The following is a 16,872-nucleotide window of genomic DNA, read 5'->3' as shown; positions in this document are numbered from 1 at the left end:
TTCATACGATATTGTTTTGAACTATCTACGCCTGAGATAAGCACTGATATGAGTCGTGAATCTCGTTCCTCTCTGCACATATCGCCTGTCCACTTCAGGCACAGTGGTTTCGTGTATCCAGAAATGTTCAGTTCCTTAGCTAGACTGCTTTCAATCATCGTAACAGACGATCCTTCGTCCAAGAAAGCGAACGTATCGATTGTTTTCGTACCGTTCCGTAAGGTGATCGGAATGATTCGGAAAAATAAAGAAGGAAGAGTCCCTCTGTTGAAGTGACACGACACGTGGGCATCTGTAGGAGGCCTAGTGTTCTGTTTAGGCGAATGTAGCAGTGGATTGTGGCGAAATCCACATCCATCGGTTTCACACCGTTTAGTGATACGACAAGCCCTGCGTCCATGGTTAGTCAAGCAGATACGACACAGTTGAAGACTCTGCACCTTCTTCCAGCGATCGTCGATCGGTAGTGCAAGGAAAGTCTTACAATCCTTCACGCGGTGTCCGTCTCTGTTGCAAATTGAACAATCCGGTTTTTTCGATTCAGAGTGAACAAATATCCGATCTTTCTGCTTTGTGCGATCAGTTTTGATGGGTCTTTCAAATGTATTTGTTACACTTGATACACTATACGCATCGTTCACAATCTCTTCCATGAAGTCACTGAATGTTTTGAGATTTACCACCAAGTGATGTTTACGATATCCAGCCCATCTCATCCTGTACTCAGCTGGAAGCTTTTCCACTAAGTCCTTCAGCAAAGTTGGATTTGCTAAATGGTCATTCAGGTGCGCAGCGATAATGTGATCACAAAGGGCTTGTACCATGGTACCGAACTCGATCAGAGTTTCTAGTCGATCCACTTTTGGTGTTGGAGCCGATCTCACCCTCGCAATCAACGAATCTATTAAAAGTTCAGAACGACCGTACCGCATTCTTAACGCCTGGATTACAAGCGGAACTGAAGCCGGCAACATCAACCGGCTACGAACAGATTCCCAAGCAGGTCCCTTGAGGCAACGCTGTAATCGGATCATATTTTCCCCGTCACTGTACCCGCAAGCATCGGTTGTGTATTCGTACTGGCTTATAAAGACGGGCCAATCGGCTGGATTCCCTGAGAATGTAGGCAGATCTCGCGGTAAAGCTTGCCTTGCTGCTAGCTGCTGATTAGTGGGTCCAAAGATAGTTTGATTTATGGGTGGAATGAAGTTTGACACCGGCTCGATGATATTTTCGTCGCTCGGCTGAAGCATCGCTGGTACTCTCTCTTCAAAGCGGTGCTTATGAAATGGTTGATTGCCTTCGTTGACAGTTGCAAAGATCCGCTCATTTGTACGTCCCACATCGTGCATCTGATGGCTTGCTTCCTTTCGGACACGCTGAAGAGGGCTCAGCGGTCTTGGTTCCGGTTCATACTTCTGCTGCTGCTCATGTGAACGATTCAACTGTTGTCCAATTGGGACATTTCGCTTCTTCATAAGCGCGCGGGAATCCGGAAACAGCCTAACGGCATTTTGGAGTGCTTCTGGTTCTTCAAACGCGTCGACACGGTGTATTTCCGGCAATTTACTCGATCTAGTTTCGAGAAACGAATCCTTTTTGGGATGATGTCGCTGGTTCGAATAGGCTTTAGATAAGACTCCTTTTGAGACATCAGAGGCATCCAGTTTACGTTGTGTTTGCGTTGTAGACTCTAACAATTGCAGCTTGCATTTCGCCAAATGGTCCTGCAGTGCTGTGATCTCATCTAGCGTGTAGCTTGAAGCTCGGTCCTTATGCAACTGCAACAGGTTGACATCTTCTTTACTTTGATATTGTGCTGTTAGTTTTCCTGATCCTGGTGGTATCAAAATTGGTGGTGGAACTAATCGATTGCCTATGGGAACTTCACCTCCTACAGCACCGTCTTCTTGGTTGATCATCGCGTAGGACGGTTTCTGGTTCCTTTTCTCAATGTTAGAAACTACAGACTTCACGGAAGGACTCCGGCCAGGGTGCTTTCCGACTCCTTCATTCGATTGTTGTTCCACCCAATCCAGGATATCTTTTTTCCGTTTTTCAGCATCCGTTTTACTACTGCGGCTACGATTACTACGGTGATCAACTTCTTCGTCCTGAAGTGATTTTTCCAACATCGCATATTTTCGTTCTAAGAACCTTTTCTCCAGTTCTACGTTTAGAGCCAATTTTTCGAGTTCGCGCTGTTCTGTTAGCCGCTGAAGCTCAAGCTGTAGTCTGGCTCGACGAGTTGAAGATGTCGATGTGATGGAGATCGATGGAGCTGGTAGACATTTACTGCACAACCAATCCTTATTCTCAATCGAGTCAGTCACACCAGCGCAGGACATATGCCACCAATCCGCACAACGGTCACAGCAGACAAAATTGTCCGCGGTGGGTGGACGATCGCAAGCGACACAGCTTACCGTATAGTTGGGATCTGGAGTACCGTTTGGCGAATCATCCATCTCTTGAATTTTTGAAGAATTGTTGCAAACGAGAACAAAAACGAACTGTATCTTCCACTGATATTGATAGCCGTTTATTTTATGCTTCAAACTAGAAAAAAGATTAACAAATTAGTTCATGGTAATTTTAATCCATAGTAGTTTAACCTACAATTCAGTGAGACCATACATGCATGATCTTGCGTTACTGTTGTTCAATAGCCCGTTCGCAACTAAATTCTGCCAATAATAATCCCGTATCTACCGCGATCCACAAATTCAATACGCTCAGCGAGTATTTAGTTCCTTTGATAGCACTAACGTAGCCTTACTTCTAGTAATTCGGTAATAAAGGGAAATTGAAATAATAATAAATTCTACATAAATCCAATAAATTCAATGGGGTAACTTCTGTCGCAAAGCACTTCAAAATTGCAAGTAATCTATTTTGACATCAGTCAAATCCTTTAGTCACACACTACTGCATTCGATGGCAGGGATGCCATCTCTCCGAGTGATGTGGCAACAAATGTGCATCTAAAATCACATATTCATGCGTCCAAAATCAGAATCGCGCAAGATGCCAGACAAAGCGTTATCAATGTTAATACAAGTTGTATATAAATCCCCAATACGATTCATTAACGACATTCTGTCCAAACATGTCGTGAATAGTGCAACATAGAATCGCGTTATGTTATATAAACAGACAGATCATATATCAATCCAGAAAGCATCGTATGAAATCGCAATAACTTAGCAAAAATTGCCACCCAAACTTTGTAACTGACGATGGGCCTCAAAGAACAACAAAGTATGTGTCGCTGTACATGAAACATGTATTAATATTGGCAAATAATCACCCTTCCGATGTGTAACCCTTAGTGGGACAGTGATAAGGTGTCCGAGTCCTGATTCCAAAGGGCGTTCGAGAATCACTGAAAACTTTTTTTTTATTTTCATCCAAATTTTGTGGCATCGTAAATCTGATCACAGAAAGTCTGAAAAAGTCGTGCCAAGTACGCATATAGCCTCCACTTCGGTAGGTATATAGCCTTTTCATGCATTCTATACGATTGAATTGGTTCATATAGAATGATGTATAACAAAAGTTATACCAACCAAAATGTTGGCTGGGATGAACAGAGTTGGGAAAAGTTCTGAAATTCACGTTACAGTAGCAAGCGTAATAAATCACAGTCATCAACCTGAAAAAAAGATCCTTAACTTGCTCAATAGCTGCTCGTTTACCGCTACGGTTCTCTGGATCCATTTCCACTAGATATATTATAAACTGATTTTCATTTTAAATTTTCGAATTAAAACCGTCGAAAATTAACCTAACTGTTGTGCGCGTACCCAATTTGAGGCAAAATACCGATGCAATTGGTAGAACTTTGCAATCACTTGGGTTTCGTTCTATTTTGCCGTAAGCGCTATTATTCGTCGTATCAAACTTAAAATGTTCCACTACGGCGGATATTCGAACTTACCTGCAACATAGATTCATTTCCAAGTGTATTTTTGAGAAAGCTGTAATGGTTTGTACACTTGTACACCAAAAATGCAATAAAACTACTGTATTTCGTTAAATTACTTCAGTTCAATTATCCACTTTGCACTTTTTCACCGAAATCGCATGGACGAACACGATTTGAGAGAAATGCTTAACGAAAAAGCAGAGATGGTACTTCAATTTAATTCAAGTGTCATCGAACATCAAGTTTCTATGTGGATTCTATTCTATCCATTGAATGGACAGCAAATATGTGGATTGATAATCCTTTAAGGGCCGATTTCTTCACCTAAACCACGTTTACCCATACGATTAAACCAGGTTTAAGGCCTAAGAGGTGGTGAAGAAACCGCTTATAAGTCCTTCATACAGGAACAAATATCATAGAGAAAATGTAGAAATTGCCATAGCCGTTCTTGACAAACAAACCATACTTCTTTAATCTTCAAACAAAAAACAATCTGCTAGCCCGTGCTTCTTCCGCTTGCTAACACTACAACCACACGCGACTAACTCCAATCGTGGGACAACAATTGACAACCAAACTGGCAATTAATTCTCATCAACGGTGACAACGATCACGCTATCAAGATGGAGCAAGGTTCACTTCACTATCTACCACTCCAAAGATCAGCACCGATATATGGTCCCCAAATTACTGCAACATTTTCGAGAGATGTCGCAATTAATCACGCAGTCAAGGGATGGGATCTTTATGGCACCAAAACTGTTAGTTCAAATTCCGACAAGATCTTATTTATTGTGACTGGAGGTTCGATGCAGCTGAAATGTCCCCGTGTGGGTCGGACGCTTCCGTGAAGACAAGATCGCCAGCGATAACGAAAGGATGAGATGTAGAATTGTGTGGATTGTACGGATTGTTTATAAGCAAGTCGTAAACCGTGTCTAAGGTTTTATTGGATTTACACCCAATGTACATGTAGCATGTGTTGAAAGTAACGACAAAAACGTGTTCTCCTTTTTTTGATTTTGTCAATGATCTAAGTGGAGAAATACTATTTTTGTTTTATTATTTAGCAAACACTGTAACCACCATTTTGTGTTCTGATCACGATTCACGATTATTATCTTATAGTTGTGCAGCAAATAGTGTTAACATTAAATAGTCACCATAAACCATAACGTTGAAACTTTTCGTTTATTTTTTGCCTCATACAGTATAAGACAATTCGCTCTGTAAATGAGCTGATAAAGATTTTTATTGATTAATTATGGCGGAGATTACGCTGCTCTGAATGATACATTGTATTGCAAGCATTTATTAGTTGAGCCGAACAACGTAACATTTCGAGCATTGCGAAAATAAACTGATATGCATATAGTTTGTATTCAATGTAACGGGTTAATTCGACTGTGTTTTAGATAAATTTTCTTATAGTATATCAATAACATTTATGTGCGACGACATACTGTAACTTACTTAAAACACGAAAATTCTATGAAATCTCAAATCAATCATGTACGCGCCATTATCTGCGTTCAAAAAAGCTATAAACTATGAAATTCGGTTAAAAAATGGCAGAAATATTGACAGAGATGATTTGCGTGCGGCTCAGGTGAACCCAAACTTTTGCACGATGACTTGAATGACTCTTTCATTAATTTTGAATATTTTTCAGATTTCTCCGCCAAAATTTTGTGAGCGAAGAATTAAAGAATATAAAATTATGTTTCTGATGACACTTTGAATTAAAATTTTGGTCGATCCAATGCTGAGGAAATTAGTCAAGTTATCTTTTTTGGAAGAATCTTAAAATTTATGAGCTATTAGGTACATCCCATTTTTCTTTTGTTGAAACTTTAAATTTAACAGCTGAAACGTACATCACGGGAACGATTAGTAGGTATCAAGTTGAAAAGCCATGTTTTGCCGTTGCCTTGGTCTCTGTTGAGTAACGTTGTGGGTACCTGTTTGAAAATTTCCAGACTCTCCGCCACATGCAATTTCCAAGAAGAAGAATCATTTCGCAAAGTTTTTATATCGGCTGTCGTAATTGAATGACCCTCTGAAAAGACATGTTCTGCCACCTTAGATTTGAAATCGTATATCATCCCCTTGTCTATCGTCTTCTGAGCTTTTCCTTTTTCCGCTAAGTGTTCCATGAATCTAGCCTCGAAAGACCGCTTTGACCGTTATAAGATGTAACAACCATGCTCATACCATCAGGCTGTAAACGTATGAGAAACGTCAAACGCAATGTTTACATCCGACAGACTGCGTAGTTGCGCCACAAGTTGTTATTTTATAGCGTTTTGCTGTATGTGCGCTGTATAAAAAACGACAAAGCGCTTCTTATTCATATATAAAGCAGCATAACAGAACATATTGCATATAAGCAGCAGGATGAATGATGGGGACTTTTATTCCACATCATTAGGTTGCTACTGTTTGAGATGTTGATAGGGTTACCATCTGTCCTGATTTAGCAGGACATGTCCTGATTTTGAAGCCGTACCTCAAATTTTCAAGAGCACAAGACTTGAGAACGGAATAACGCTCCGCGTTGAAAATTTATCCCATTGGTCACCACCAGCAAGCAAATAAATTGATTGATTTTCAACGCGAAATGTTGTCAGATTCTCCAGTCTTGTGCACTTGAAAATTCCAAGTTTGGCTTCGTTTTATAATCACCTTAAGTCAAGTCTAGTACACGACACTGAAGACGGCCTTACAGTTGAGGTCGAAATACGCGTATCTGTCATAGGATACAAACTCTAGTGGAATTAAATGGTATAGTATTAAATTCGGTTTTTTCATCTACTTCATAATAGTGTTTTTCAAAACTAGGCTTTTGTCACTGACGCGCTTTAGTTTCTAACCTTCTTCGTCTTTTTTTTGCTGTGTCGTCCGATTTGGACTTGGACCAGTGTTGCCACATTTTTTTTTTCCGAATCTCATCTGTGTTTTCAGCCGAAAAAATCTTTTTTATCTTAAGTCAACCTCCAAAAATCTTAGTAAAAATCTGTGTTGTTGAAAAATCTAAAATTGACTTTTTAAGGCCAAAAAGAGCTTTCGCAAACGTTTTATAGATGTATTTGACATGTCAACCGTTATTAATTTGAATTAATTCTACCAAAAGTAAGTTAAAATGCATAATTGTTTCTAAAAGTTACAAAAAAGTTTTTCTGAAAAACTTAACTGAGTCATGGTATTTCTGCTTTATATCTTCCAAAACAGTGTCCTCAATTTATGAAATATCCTAAAATCTTAAAAATCTTTTTTATCAAAAAAATCTGTGATCTGTGATCCCAGATATCTGTAGGCAAGATCAGGAAAAAATCTGTGTTATTAAAGATAAATCTGTGTATGTGGCATCACTGACTTGGACACGGCTCGGACCTTTGTAGATCCATCTCGCCGTCGTCTTGTCGCTTTTTTCTCGGTGTTGCTAGATGTTGTTCGATGTGGTGTTGCTTATATGTTGATTTTTCCTTCCGTTAGGAATCTCGTAATTGATTTGTATTCGTGTTCTTTTGCTTCCTTCAATATTTCAATTAGAGGTTTTTTGGTGGTGAGTATCGCGTGTTTGGCTCTTATCGTGTTATACTTCGAACAGTAATACAGTATGTGTTCGATGTCTTCTTTGATCCCGCAGGTGTCGCAGTTTTCTGTGTTCTCCCATTTCCATTTTTTTCGTCTTTACAGAGCTGGTAGCAATTCAGAGCCCTAAAAATAGAACATTAGAGACCTCTTGCCAGAAAAAAGAGACAAAAAACGTAAAAGGATCCGAAAAGAGACAGAAATGAGACCAAACAGGAACTAAGAAAACAAAACGAAATTTAATAAGAGCCAGGAGATAAAAGTATGATTCTTTTTAGTAGCTAAGCAGACATTTCTCTAAGGAGTTCTGTTTTATCCTTCGACCTTGACGCTTGCTCCTGGGCAGTGCGTCAAGAAAGCCCGAACAGTTTTTTTTTATTCTTTTTGGGTCGCGCGCTTATTTTTTTTCCTGAGTGCTTTTTTATAGCCGAGCAAACGAGTGAAGCCGAAAGTGGATTGTGGCTGCTCAGTCAAGGATAACGGATCAATTGGTGAGCTCGTTTCATGCTACTATTTCTAATCTATAAAATATGTATGACTGCACATTCAATCGTTACAATGGTGGGATGTAAATATGATTTTTCAACAAACTATGGATGGTTCGTCACTGTGAGTGTCGACACAAACTCTGATTCATGATTTATTTATGTTTAACATTTTTTTTCAGAACACCTCTTATATACCTTTATTTTTGTAATTAAAAAAACTTTGAATGGTTCGACACTACAAGTGTAGACTTGCGAAAGGTTCACTTTATTCAACAAATTTTGGATGGTTCGCCACTGTAAGTGTCGGCATAAGAATAAGAGTGTTCTATGATGTCCCAACCAATCGAGTTTTTTGTTTCTTTTCAAATGAGTAAAATATAATAACACATGCTTTCGTCCTGACATCTGTAGGAATGTTACATTTAGGTATTTGTTCAACAAACTTTGAATGGTTCGTCACCTCAAGTGTCGGCATAATTTTCCTCTACATAGAAATTGTTCATATCAAATGAAAATATTATATTTACGTATAAGCATGTATATATCTCACAAATCATTGTTTATCATGGTCTAATCGCTTATCAAAGTGAATCCTATGACCCAACGATCCTCCCCATTAACAAACATCCCTCCCAGTAACCTTTGTGGAGATGCAGAGGCAAACACGGTCTCCAAAAAGCAAAGGTTACACACTAACATTCCTTCCCCCAATCCCACCTGACTGCAAGGACGTGGCCGGCGCCGTTATTGACCCTGTATAAATAGAGGCACTGAATTATGCACACTGAAGAAGATTATGGCCAATCCCAGCCGAACTTCTAGTTGATTCTTTGTGCATTTTCACTGACTTCGGTCAATCACGGAATAGCAACCATTGATATGTGTAGTCAGTCTAAGCTAAGCTAAGCTAAGCTAAGCAGACATTTCTCTAAGATCTCTCTATGAATTTCTGCAGAAATTTTTTTAGGCATTTGTCCAAATGTTCAGATATGACTCCAAAAATTTCTAAGAAAGTTCATTTAATGATTATTTTTAAAGGACTTTCCTCACGAATTTTCCAAGAATTTTGTTAAGGATACCTCGAGCAAGCTGATTTTTTTCAAGGAGAACCACAGAAATGGAATTTATCCAAAGATTATTTTAGAAATCATCTGAATTCCTTCAAATATTCTGCGGGATTTATTTTTCAAGAAAGTTCTAACTCCTCCAATTTGTTGTCCATCGATTCCCCTCAAAATCGATTCCTCTAAGATTTCCGGTCAAAACTTCTTCTAATATTAAATCAATAACTTATCCAGAAATTTCATTTAAAATGGTCTTATATGGTTTATACTTAGGGATTTCCTTCAACATTTGCTTCAGAGATTACTTCTTAGAAATCATATCCTACAGAAATTCCTCCAGTATTTTTTGAGATTTTCTCAAGTAAACCTTCAAATTTTTAGGAATTCATCCAGGAATGTCTCCAGGGAAATGGCAAGGAAATTTTTCTGAAAAAAATTCGTGACGTATTTCTATAGAAAATCCTTGTGTAACCTCTGACAAAAATTGTGGTAGTTTCGATCACCCTCAATGAACAAGAATCTCTTAAATAACTCCTGGACTCTTGAGGAAGTTCTAGAATCCAAGGTAACTCGCTACGATAATCGAAAAAAAATCAATCAAATCTCTCGATAGAATTCCGTAAGATTGCTAGGCAATTTTTTGGATTTTTTTTAAAGAAAGAGTTCTTAAGGATCTCCTGGAGCAAATTCTGGAAAAAATCTGCTAAGCATGATTTGGAAAAACGCTGGAAGAATTTCTGGGAGAGTTAGTAGAGAAATCTTAATACAGGACGTGACAGTAACCTTGACGATACAAAAGCCAGTGTTACCAGTATCCTTTTTAAGCAAATTTCAAGGTTCATAATTTGCTTGTTTCTTGCACGCTTCATTCATTTAGTGCAATAGAGGATGCTATATTTTTTTTAAATATCAAGTTAAAATTCAAATCCGACGTTATTTTTACAGATAGGTAATTGACAAAATTTTCATTATATTGGGCTCAATCACATATTTTTTAATTTATTTCAGCATTGTAGGAGCACTTGCTTTGAACTTAAAATCGGAAATAAATAGGTTTAAAAGAAAAAGATTTCATGAAAAATTTTCAAACTTTTGATAAAAACTCAAAACGGCCGGACTAGCAAAAACGTGCCATGATGCAATTCAACTCAACGAAGTGAAAGTAGTCCTTTGCCAGTACGATCAATGAGAAGTGGTCTTTTTTGACAGGCAATTTTGTACTTTGACCTGTCACGTCTTGTCTTAGGAGAAATCTTTTTACCTTTATATTTATATAAATAATAAATCAATTTTTTGAACAAATTTGACAAAAAATGCTTGTCTCCACAACTAGTGAGGTTGTTCTAATTTCCTCATCTATTTCTAGATAACACATAGTTGAACAGCATAAAATTTGTGAATTTGTGTAGATTTTTTTTATCTTTGCACCGAAGTGACTCAGCTAATCGTAATGTCGCGCGCCCACCAAATCGGAACGCGCGTGTGGGACACACGACGTATGACTCGTTCCCAACATAACTGTCATAATGACATGTGTGGCGCTGCATTCTTACGATGTTTATGAACACAGCGCACTATTCAAATATTAGTCGCGATTGGAGATTGAGAAAAAATATATTTAAAAAAAATGTTTGTCCTTATTTTTGTCGGATCCATAATAAATGTTTTCAGGAGAAACTGAAGATGCTTCATGAAAATGTTTCATCACACAGAAACTCCATCAAATATTTTGCGGGCATACCGTGCTGCATTGAATTGCCGGACGCTTCGAAAGCCTGACACTGGCCTTTTACACGTTGGTTTTGGATCAAATTTCGACTATTTTTCCTCTAGAATGCATAAAAATGGTGGAAACATGAATTTTTGGGGATTTAAGGCCGGTGTTCGGGATTCGAAGCATCCGGATGTAGTATGGACCGATGCACGAGTTCACTAATTTGACGTTTGAGCGGTGCCGAATTCACTCGTTGCCATGGTCACGTAAATAACACGGCACCGCTCAAACGTCAGATAGTGAACACGTGCATCGGTCAATACAGTGGGGATTCGCTCGTTGGGGGTCCGCTACATGGAATGACTCGATGGTTGGATGTCCGCTGGTTGGAAAGAATGCCAACTAAAAAGCACTCAAATGTCAAGGGAAGATGTCAAACTGACTATGACGTCTGAGTACCGTCGCATTGAAGTCTCCATATACAGAACAAATGTGTATGTATATGTGCGTTTCGTGACGATTTGCGCTCCAGATGCGTTAGTCTGGAGCATTTTCACCAACTGTCAGTCGTTCCAACTAAAGGGTCGGATTCGCTAGATGGAAGGCAGTCGTGTTCCAACCAGCGAATCCCCGCTGTAGTGTTGTGTCATGCTCGAGAGAAGTGACAGGAGAATTGGTGAATAATAAAGGATCGTTAATAAATACTCCGAAATAAACTGTTGGTTTCTGTACTCTGCTACATTGGCGAAGAAGATTAAAAAAGAGTGTTCCTCGATTGTTAATGAAAAGTGCAGAGAACGATGATAAACGTGTATACAATACTATGAGAACATGTATCCTAGTTTGAAGAACAATCAAGAGGACGGTTTTATGGAGATGAAGGATTAAGCTATGATTGAGTTTATGTTTATGCCGGTTTGAATGTTTCAACAGATCAAACCAAGTGAATCTTCAGTTTTGATTGGTTGGACTGAAGTGCAAGGATTATGATAAGATAATGTCAATACAATATGAAGAGAAAATCGTTACAGTTCGAAATACCGGAACCCGATTAAGGCGAAGTAGGCCGTCATTGAAATTTGTACGCGTCGTTGATGATTGTTGCTAATTCATTTCACGGATTCGAATCAAAGAAAATCAGTTGGTTTGGCACTGACACAGCTGAAAAAGTATCAGCATACTTTATGCATGTTAGCGCGTAGAGTGATACTTTTTCAAATCAATATAAACTATCAAGACTGAGTTTTATTACTTTGAAATGCAAGCTGAAAAGTCATCATTGTTGCCAAAACGAATGACGGGCTACTTAGCCTTAAAATTCAACTAAAAAAACATCGCGGGGTTGAATGAGGAGCCAACTGACAATGTGTTAATTGTGTGGATTGTGTGTCGTTTAAACTTGTTGTTTGAATGTTATCAAAACTTGTTAGACACTTTTTGTTTGACAGCATGTATAAAGAAAATACTTTGTTTATAGTTGCTACGTACTGGATTAATTAAAGCTACTTCGATCTTATTTAATTAAAAAAACGAAACTCATTAAATTGTTCTATATTAATTCCTGGAACAATATTTGTCATAATGAATTTTCAAGAAATTTTTACTTTTCTTGAGCTGAACAGCATACCTAGCTTAACAGCCGAACGGCGATACTGAATTTTGCATTCCAATAATTGAACGTTCTACGCTCGGTTCTCAAATTGACACAAATTTCTTGAAAATAAGATAACTAATTGGAAAAAAAGGTTTCATATTGCAATAGAAAAGTCCAATTGTAGGTGGCTTGTCTTGGTTCATTTAAAAGTCCAGTATTCTGCGAAATGAATAAAACTCTCACATTTGCAATTTTTAGAAAAAAAAACCTTGTGATCCTATGGTAATGGAACTACAACCACATCTACTTTTCCTTTCAACATCATATTCATACCTTTAAATTATTTTTCTTTAGTCCCTGAAGTTGAATGAAGCCTGAAATGACTTAAATTGAAAGGAATATCATAACATTCAAGAAAATAATAATATACGAACGCTCAAGAAAGAATCATAGACTGATTGAAGGAAATGTTTGGTTGGTAATATAATATTGATGGTGAATACAAAAAGTAAGTTTCACTTTTTAATATTATAAAAAAGATATGTCAGCATGTAGCCAAGTATACTGTTGATTACTTAAATATTATTTAAATATCAATATCAAAAGAACATGAACAGTGTTGCGATACGCCTTAGGAATCGAAGACGATGGAAATATAAGGAAACAGATGAGGATGGTAGAATAAGATGTTCCTGGCGGAGATCAACAGTTTTTCGAATAACAAATCTTCAAACACAATTCACGGATTTTTGTACATTATGAAGAAAATTTCACTGAGGATTATTGAAACTGACTTGTTCCCATTTTTATCTATTAGGTTTTGATATTGTTTTTAAATAATGACTTAGAGTAGGCCATGCTCGAGAGAAGTGATAGGAGGATTGGTGAATAAGTACTCCGAAATATGATCCTTTGACTGTCCTACCCAGGTGTTTTTGTGCGTAGTACATGTCCTACCTGTCCTATCCACTTCCTGCGCCACTCGTTCTGCTTATGCTGTTCCAATAGAATATGCATATTCATTCCTCAAATCTTTGTATCTTTACCAATCAGCTTCATACCAAATTACACTAGCTTTCTTGTATGCGACATCTCTTGCTTCTTGGACCCATTTTTTTCCCTTTGACTACATTTTATGTTTCTTACAACTATGAGTTTGTGTATATTCTCCTTCAATACAGTTTTCAAAACCTCCAATTTCAACATTTCCATTTCAGTAAGATGCGAATCCTTTAGATTTCTATACATCATAGTTTATGTATCGCTTTGACATTGTTTTTTTTTTTGCAAATAAATTGGACAATCGACACTGCAAAATGTATTAAATTGACTATCGACAATAAACCTCAAAGTCTAAGTTTAGGAGATCTCTTAAAATATTTTGTTCTTCTTTCGTTATTCATTACTGTCCGGGATCCCGAAAACCTTTAGCGTTATACCTTCTACGCCTCCCACTGTTATCACCTACAGGCTTAGTACATTCATATTTTAGTGTGCACGACCTTGAAATTACACACGTCTCGTGTGCTCCTGGATGTTTTGGTTTTTTTCACTCGTGACCGGTCGAATCAATCAATCATTCATCGTTCGTTTATTGAGCCATTCGGTGCACTCAAAATACTTAATCACTCTCTTTCTCGTGATAGATTTCACTCTCTCGAGTACTCTCACCTAGAACGTACCATTCATTCTTATTTACTCGACCTTGCGTTTTACAACACAAATGCGTGCGAAATCAATGACGTCACATGTACAGTAAGAAAATCAATAAACAAAAGCTTGATTAGAATATGCTGATTGATTCCACTTACCACGTTACAGTAGTTTCCCGTTTGAATCAATTACAAATTATGTAACGAAGGGACGGTAAGGAAATAGCTGTGCTCCCTTTTCCAATGGCTGGGTAGTTTAAACTTCGACTTTGACCTCTATTCCCTGGCTGACGGGAATTGAGTAGCAGTGACGAAATTGCGAACGCCAGCAATTACCACTAATGACGATTGGCAGGCTGCCGAAAACCTACAGGCATCGATAAACCGCAAGATAAACACAGTGAACAAAACATACAAAAGTAACTACACGCTCTACATTAGATCATACTGTATGTTGTTTTGTTGTGGTCACTACTAGTGGAAAAAATTGAGGTTAAGTTCAGCGATTTGATTTCCATTTGATTTTTTTATTTTTTAAGCGCCTTCCTGCTCATTGCATTTTTACTATCATTTCAAACGTCGTTGACTGACTTTGAGCGAACCCGTGAACATAATTTTCGATGATTTCCCCTTTTACGTTTTGGCACTTTCACACACTCGTCGCATCATTAAAATTCACTTAATTTCAACCACTGGCTTTCGACCGTCGCCTAGCTCGTACAGTCGTGAACGATGGTGACACGGGAACGTAAATTTAAAGCTCACAGATTTGCAACAATGTAGCACAGCCGGTGTAATAATTTAGCTAGCAGTTAAATTAGGATAAACAGAAAAAGTGCACACACACCCTGGACTTTCAGTGATGGTGATATGAAAATCACGCGGCAACCCTAGGAGGGAGAACACGTCCGATTGCGACGAGAGCGCGCCTGCGACTGATTTTTGACAGATCCCTGCCATTTGGGGGAGGTAATAGAAACGCGTTGGTACAGAAGAGAGCCAGTCGACGGTTCTCACTCTCGCCCAGTGCCAAACCGTCCCGTATGGACGGTAGTGGTAGTTTAAATGGAGGGAATGTTCATTCAACTGTGAGTGCTGTTTGTTTGTACCGAATTGAATTTGACGGTCAGGTCTGGACAAAATCATTATTCAAATATTGAAGAAAATATGAAATTTTCAATGATGAATTTAGAAAGTGATATGTGGAAGCTAGTAAAACGAGAGTTTGTAATTTAATAGGTTTTATATATGAAAACTGTTTTGAAGAAAAATAAGATACAATATGTGTTTAACGATCTTATCGATAATTATTTCAATCATATATTGAATAATGTATTGTAATCCAGGGTAATTTAGATCAGTTAGTAAAATTATAATGAATGAACGGTCAGGATTAAGGCAAAACCATTAATGTGAGTCTGCGTTAAATTTATTGTTGTACAAATGGAAGCGAATGATCAAAGAAAAGAAAACTATTGTTTTATTTTTAATTTCTTTATTAGTATCATTTCAAACATTACATTGATTTTTTATATCTAGGTGTTTTGTGTTATTAGACAACGCTATCATCCTAATTTGGTAAAACAAATTTAAGATTTTATTAACATTTTGTTAACAACATATTTCATTTCATTTGCCGTAGCAGTTCAGATTTTTTACAGGAGAGTTAATTTCATCTACTTATAAGAGAAAAAAAAACACGTTTTTAATTTGCTTAACCTCACTCAACCTAAATATATAGCGCATTAATCGTGGCAATATAAGATTGTAACGATTTTTGCCTGAAATCATTAATAATTTTATTTGACATTTGTTCAAATGTTTCAACATTGGATATTCTATGTAACTCATTGGTACTATACCAGGGAGGAAGCCTCAGAATCATTTTCAAAATTTGAGTTTGAATTCTCTGCAGAGCTTTCTTCCTGGTTTTACAACAACTAGTCCATATTGGTACAGCATACAGCATGGCTGGCCTGAAAATTTGTTTGAAGATCAAAAGCTTGTTCTTAAAACAAAGTTTTGATTTTCTATTAATAAGGGGATAGAGACATTTTACGTATTTGTTACATTTGGCTTGAATGCCCTAAATGTGATTTTTGAAAGTTAAATTCTTATCTAGCATGAGCCCTAGATACTTAACTTCATCTGACCAATTTATTGGAATCCCTCTCATCGTAACAGCATGTTTACTTGATGGTTTTTAATAAAGAAATTTTGATTTATGTAGGAATATTATTAGTTGAGTTTTGAAAGCATTAGGAGAAATCTTTCATTTTTGAAAGTATGTAGAAAAAATATCCAAACTTTTTTGCAATCGAGTACAGATGACACGCAGACTTTGTCCTTTGTCGGAGAGGCCTGTGTCATCCGCAAACAAGGATTTTTGACATCCCTGAGGTAACTCAGGTTACGGGTGAAATTGATCACTTTTAACGGTTTTTCTAGGCTTTTTTCTATAATAGTAACAATGACAAACAACTGAATGCAGGAAAACAAGTACGACGGTGTGTTTCATTGGCTCATGAACCAACACTTTCTAACAAATGTCATTATAGTGCTAAAAATTATCTTTTAAATAAAAAACCGGGGAATCCCATTTCGGGGCGAAATTGATCACTTGTCAATGCGATTATTGTTAATATTCGAAACAACTCTACATAACAAATAAGAAATTCCTGAATCGGAATATGCTTGCTAAATTCTTAACAAAACAATATTTATAGAAATAATGAATTATTAAAATTCAAAAATAACGCGGAAAACGCCTGAATGTAGGCAATTTCCCAAGGAATTTCGTGATATCTTACAGAAATTCATTTTTTTTTCAATAGA

At 37.4% G+C, this 16,872-nt stretch overlaps 1 protein-coding gene across 4 annotated transcripts in view; it reads right to left on the bottom strand.

Moving 5' to 3' along the window:
* LOC5567515 (putative sodium-dependent multivitamin transporter) overlaps window positions 1–14,985 on the bottom strand; it is a 40,370-nt gene extending 25,385 nt beyond the window's left edge. Inside the window, exons 1-2 of one of the 4 annotated variants that reach the window (XM_021855016.1) lie at window positions 14,486–14,985; window positions 14,197–14,404 (exon numbers count right to left, since the gene is read on the bottom strand). The gene's annotated coding sequence lies outside the window, so the exon portion shown is untranslated. Of the gene's footprint in view, window positions 1–14,196 lie in introns of all 4 variants that reach the window. The other 3 variants (XM_021855015.1, XM_021855014.1, XM_021855017.1) reach the window with 3 other exon arrangements.
* Window positions 14,986–16,872: the final 1,887 nt, after the last annotated feature.

This window comes from Aedes aegypti, chromosome 3, assembly GCF_002204515.2.
Source record: "Aedes aegypti strain LVP_AGWG chromosome 3, AaegL5.0 Primary Assembly, whole genome shotgun sequence".
In the NCBI taxonomy this organism is placed as follows: Eukaryota; Metazoa; Arthropoda; class Insecta; order Diptera; family Culicidae; genus Aedes; species Aedes aegypti.
This window is presented reverse-complemented; position numbering and strand designations above follow the sequence as displayed.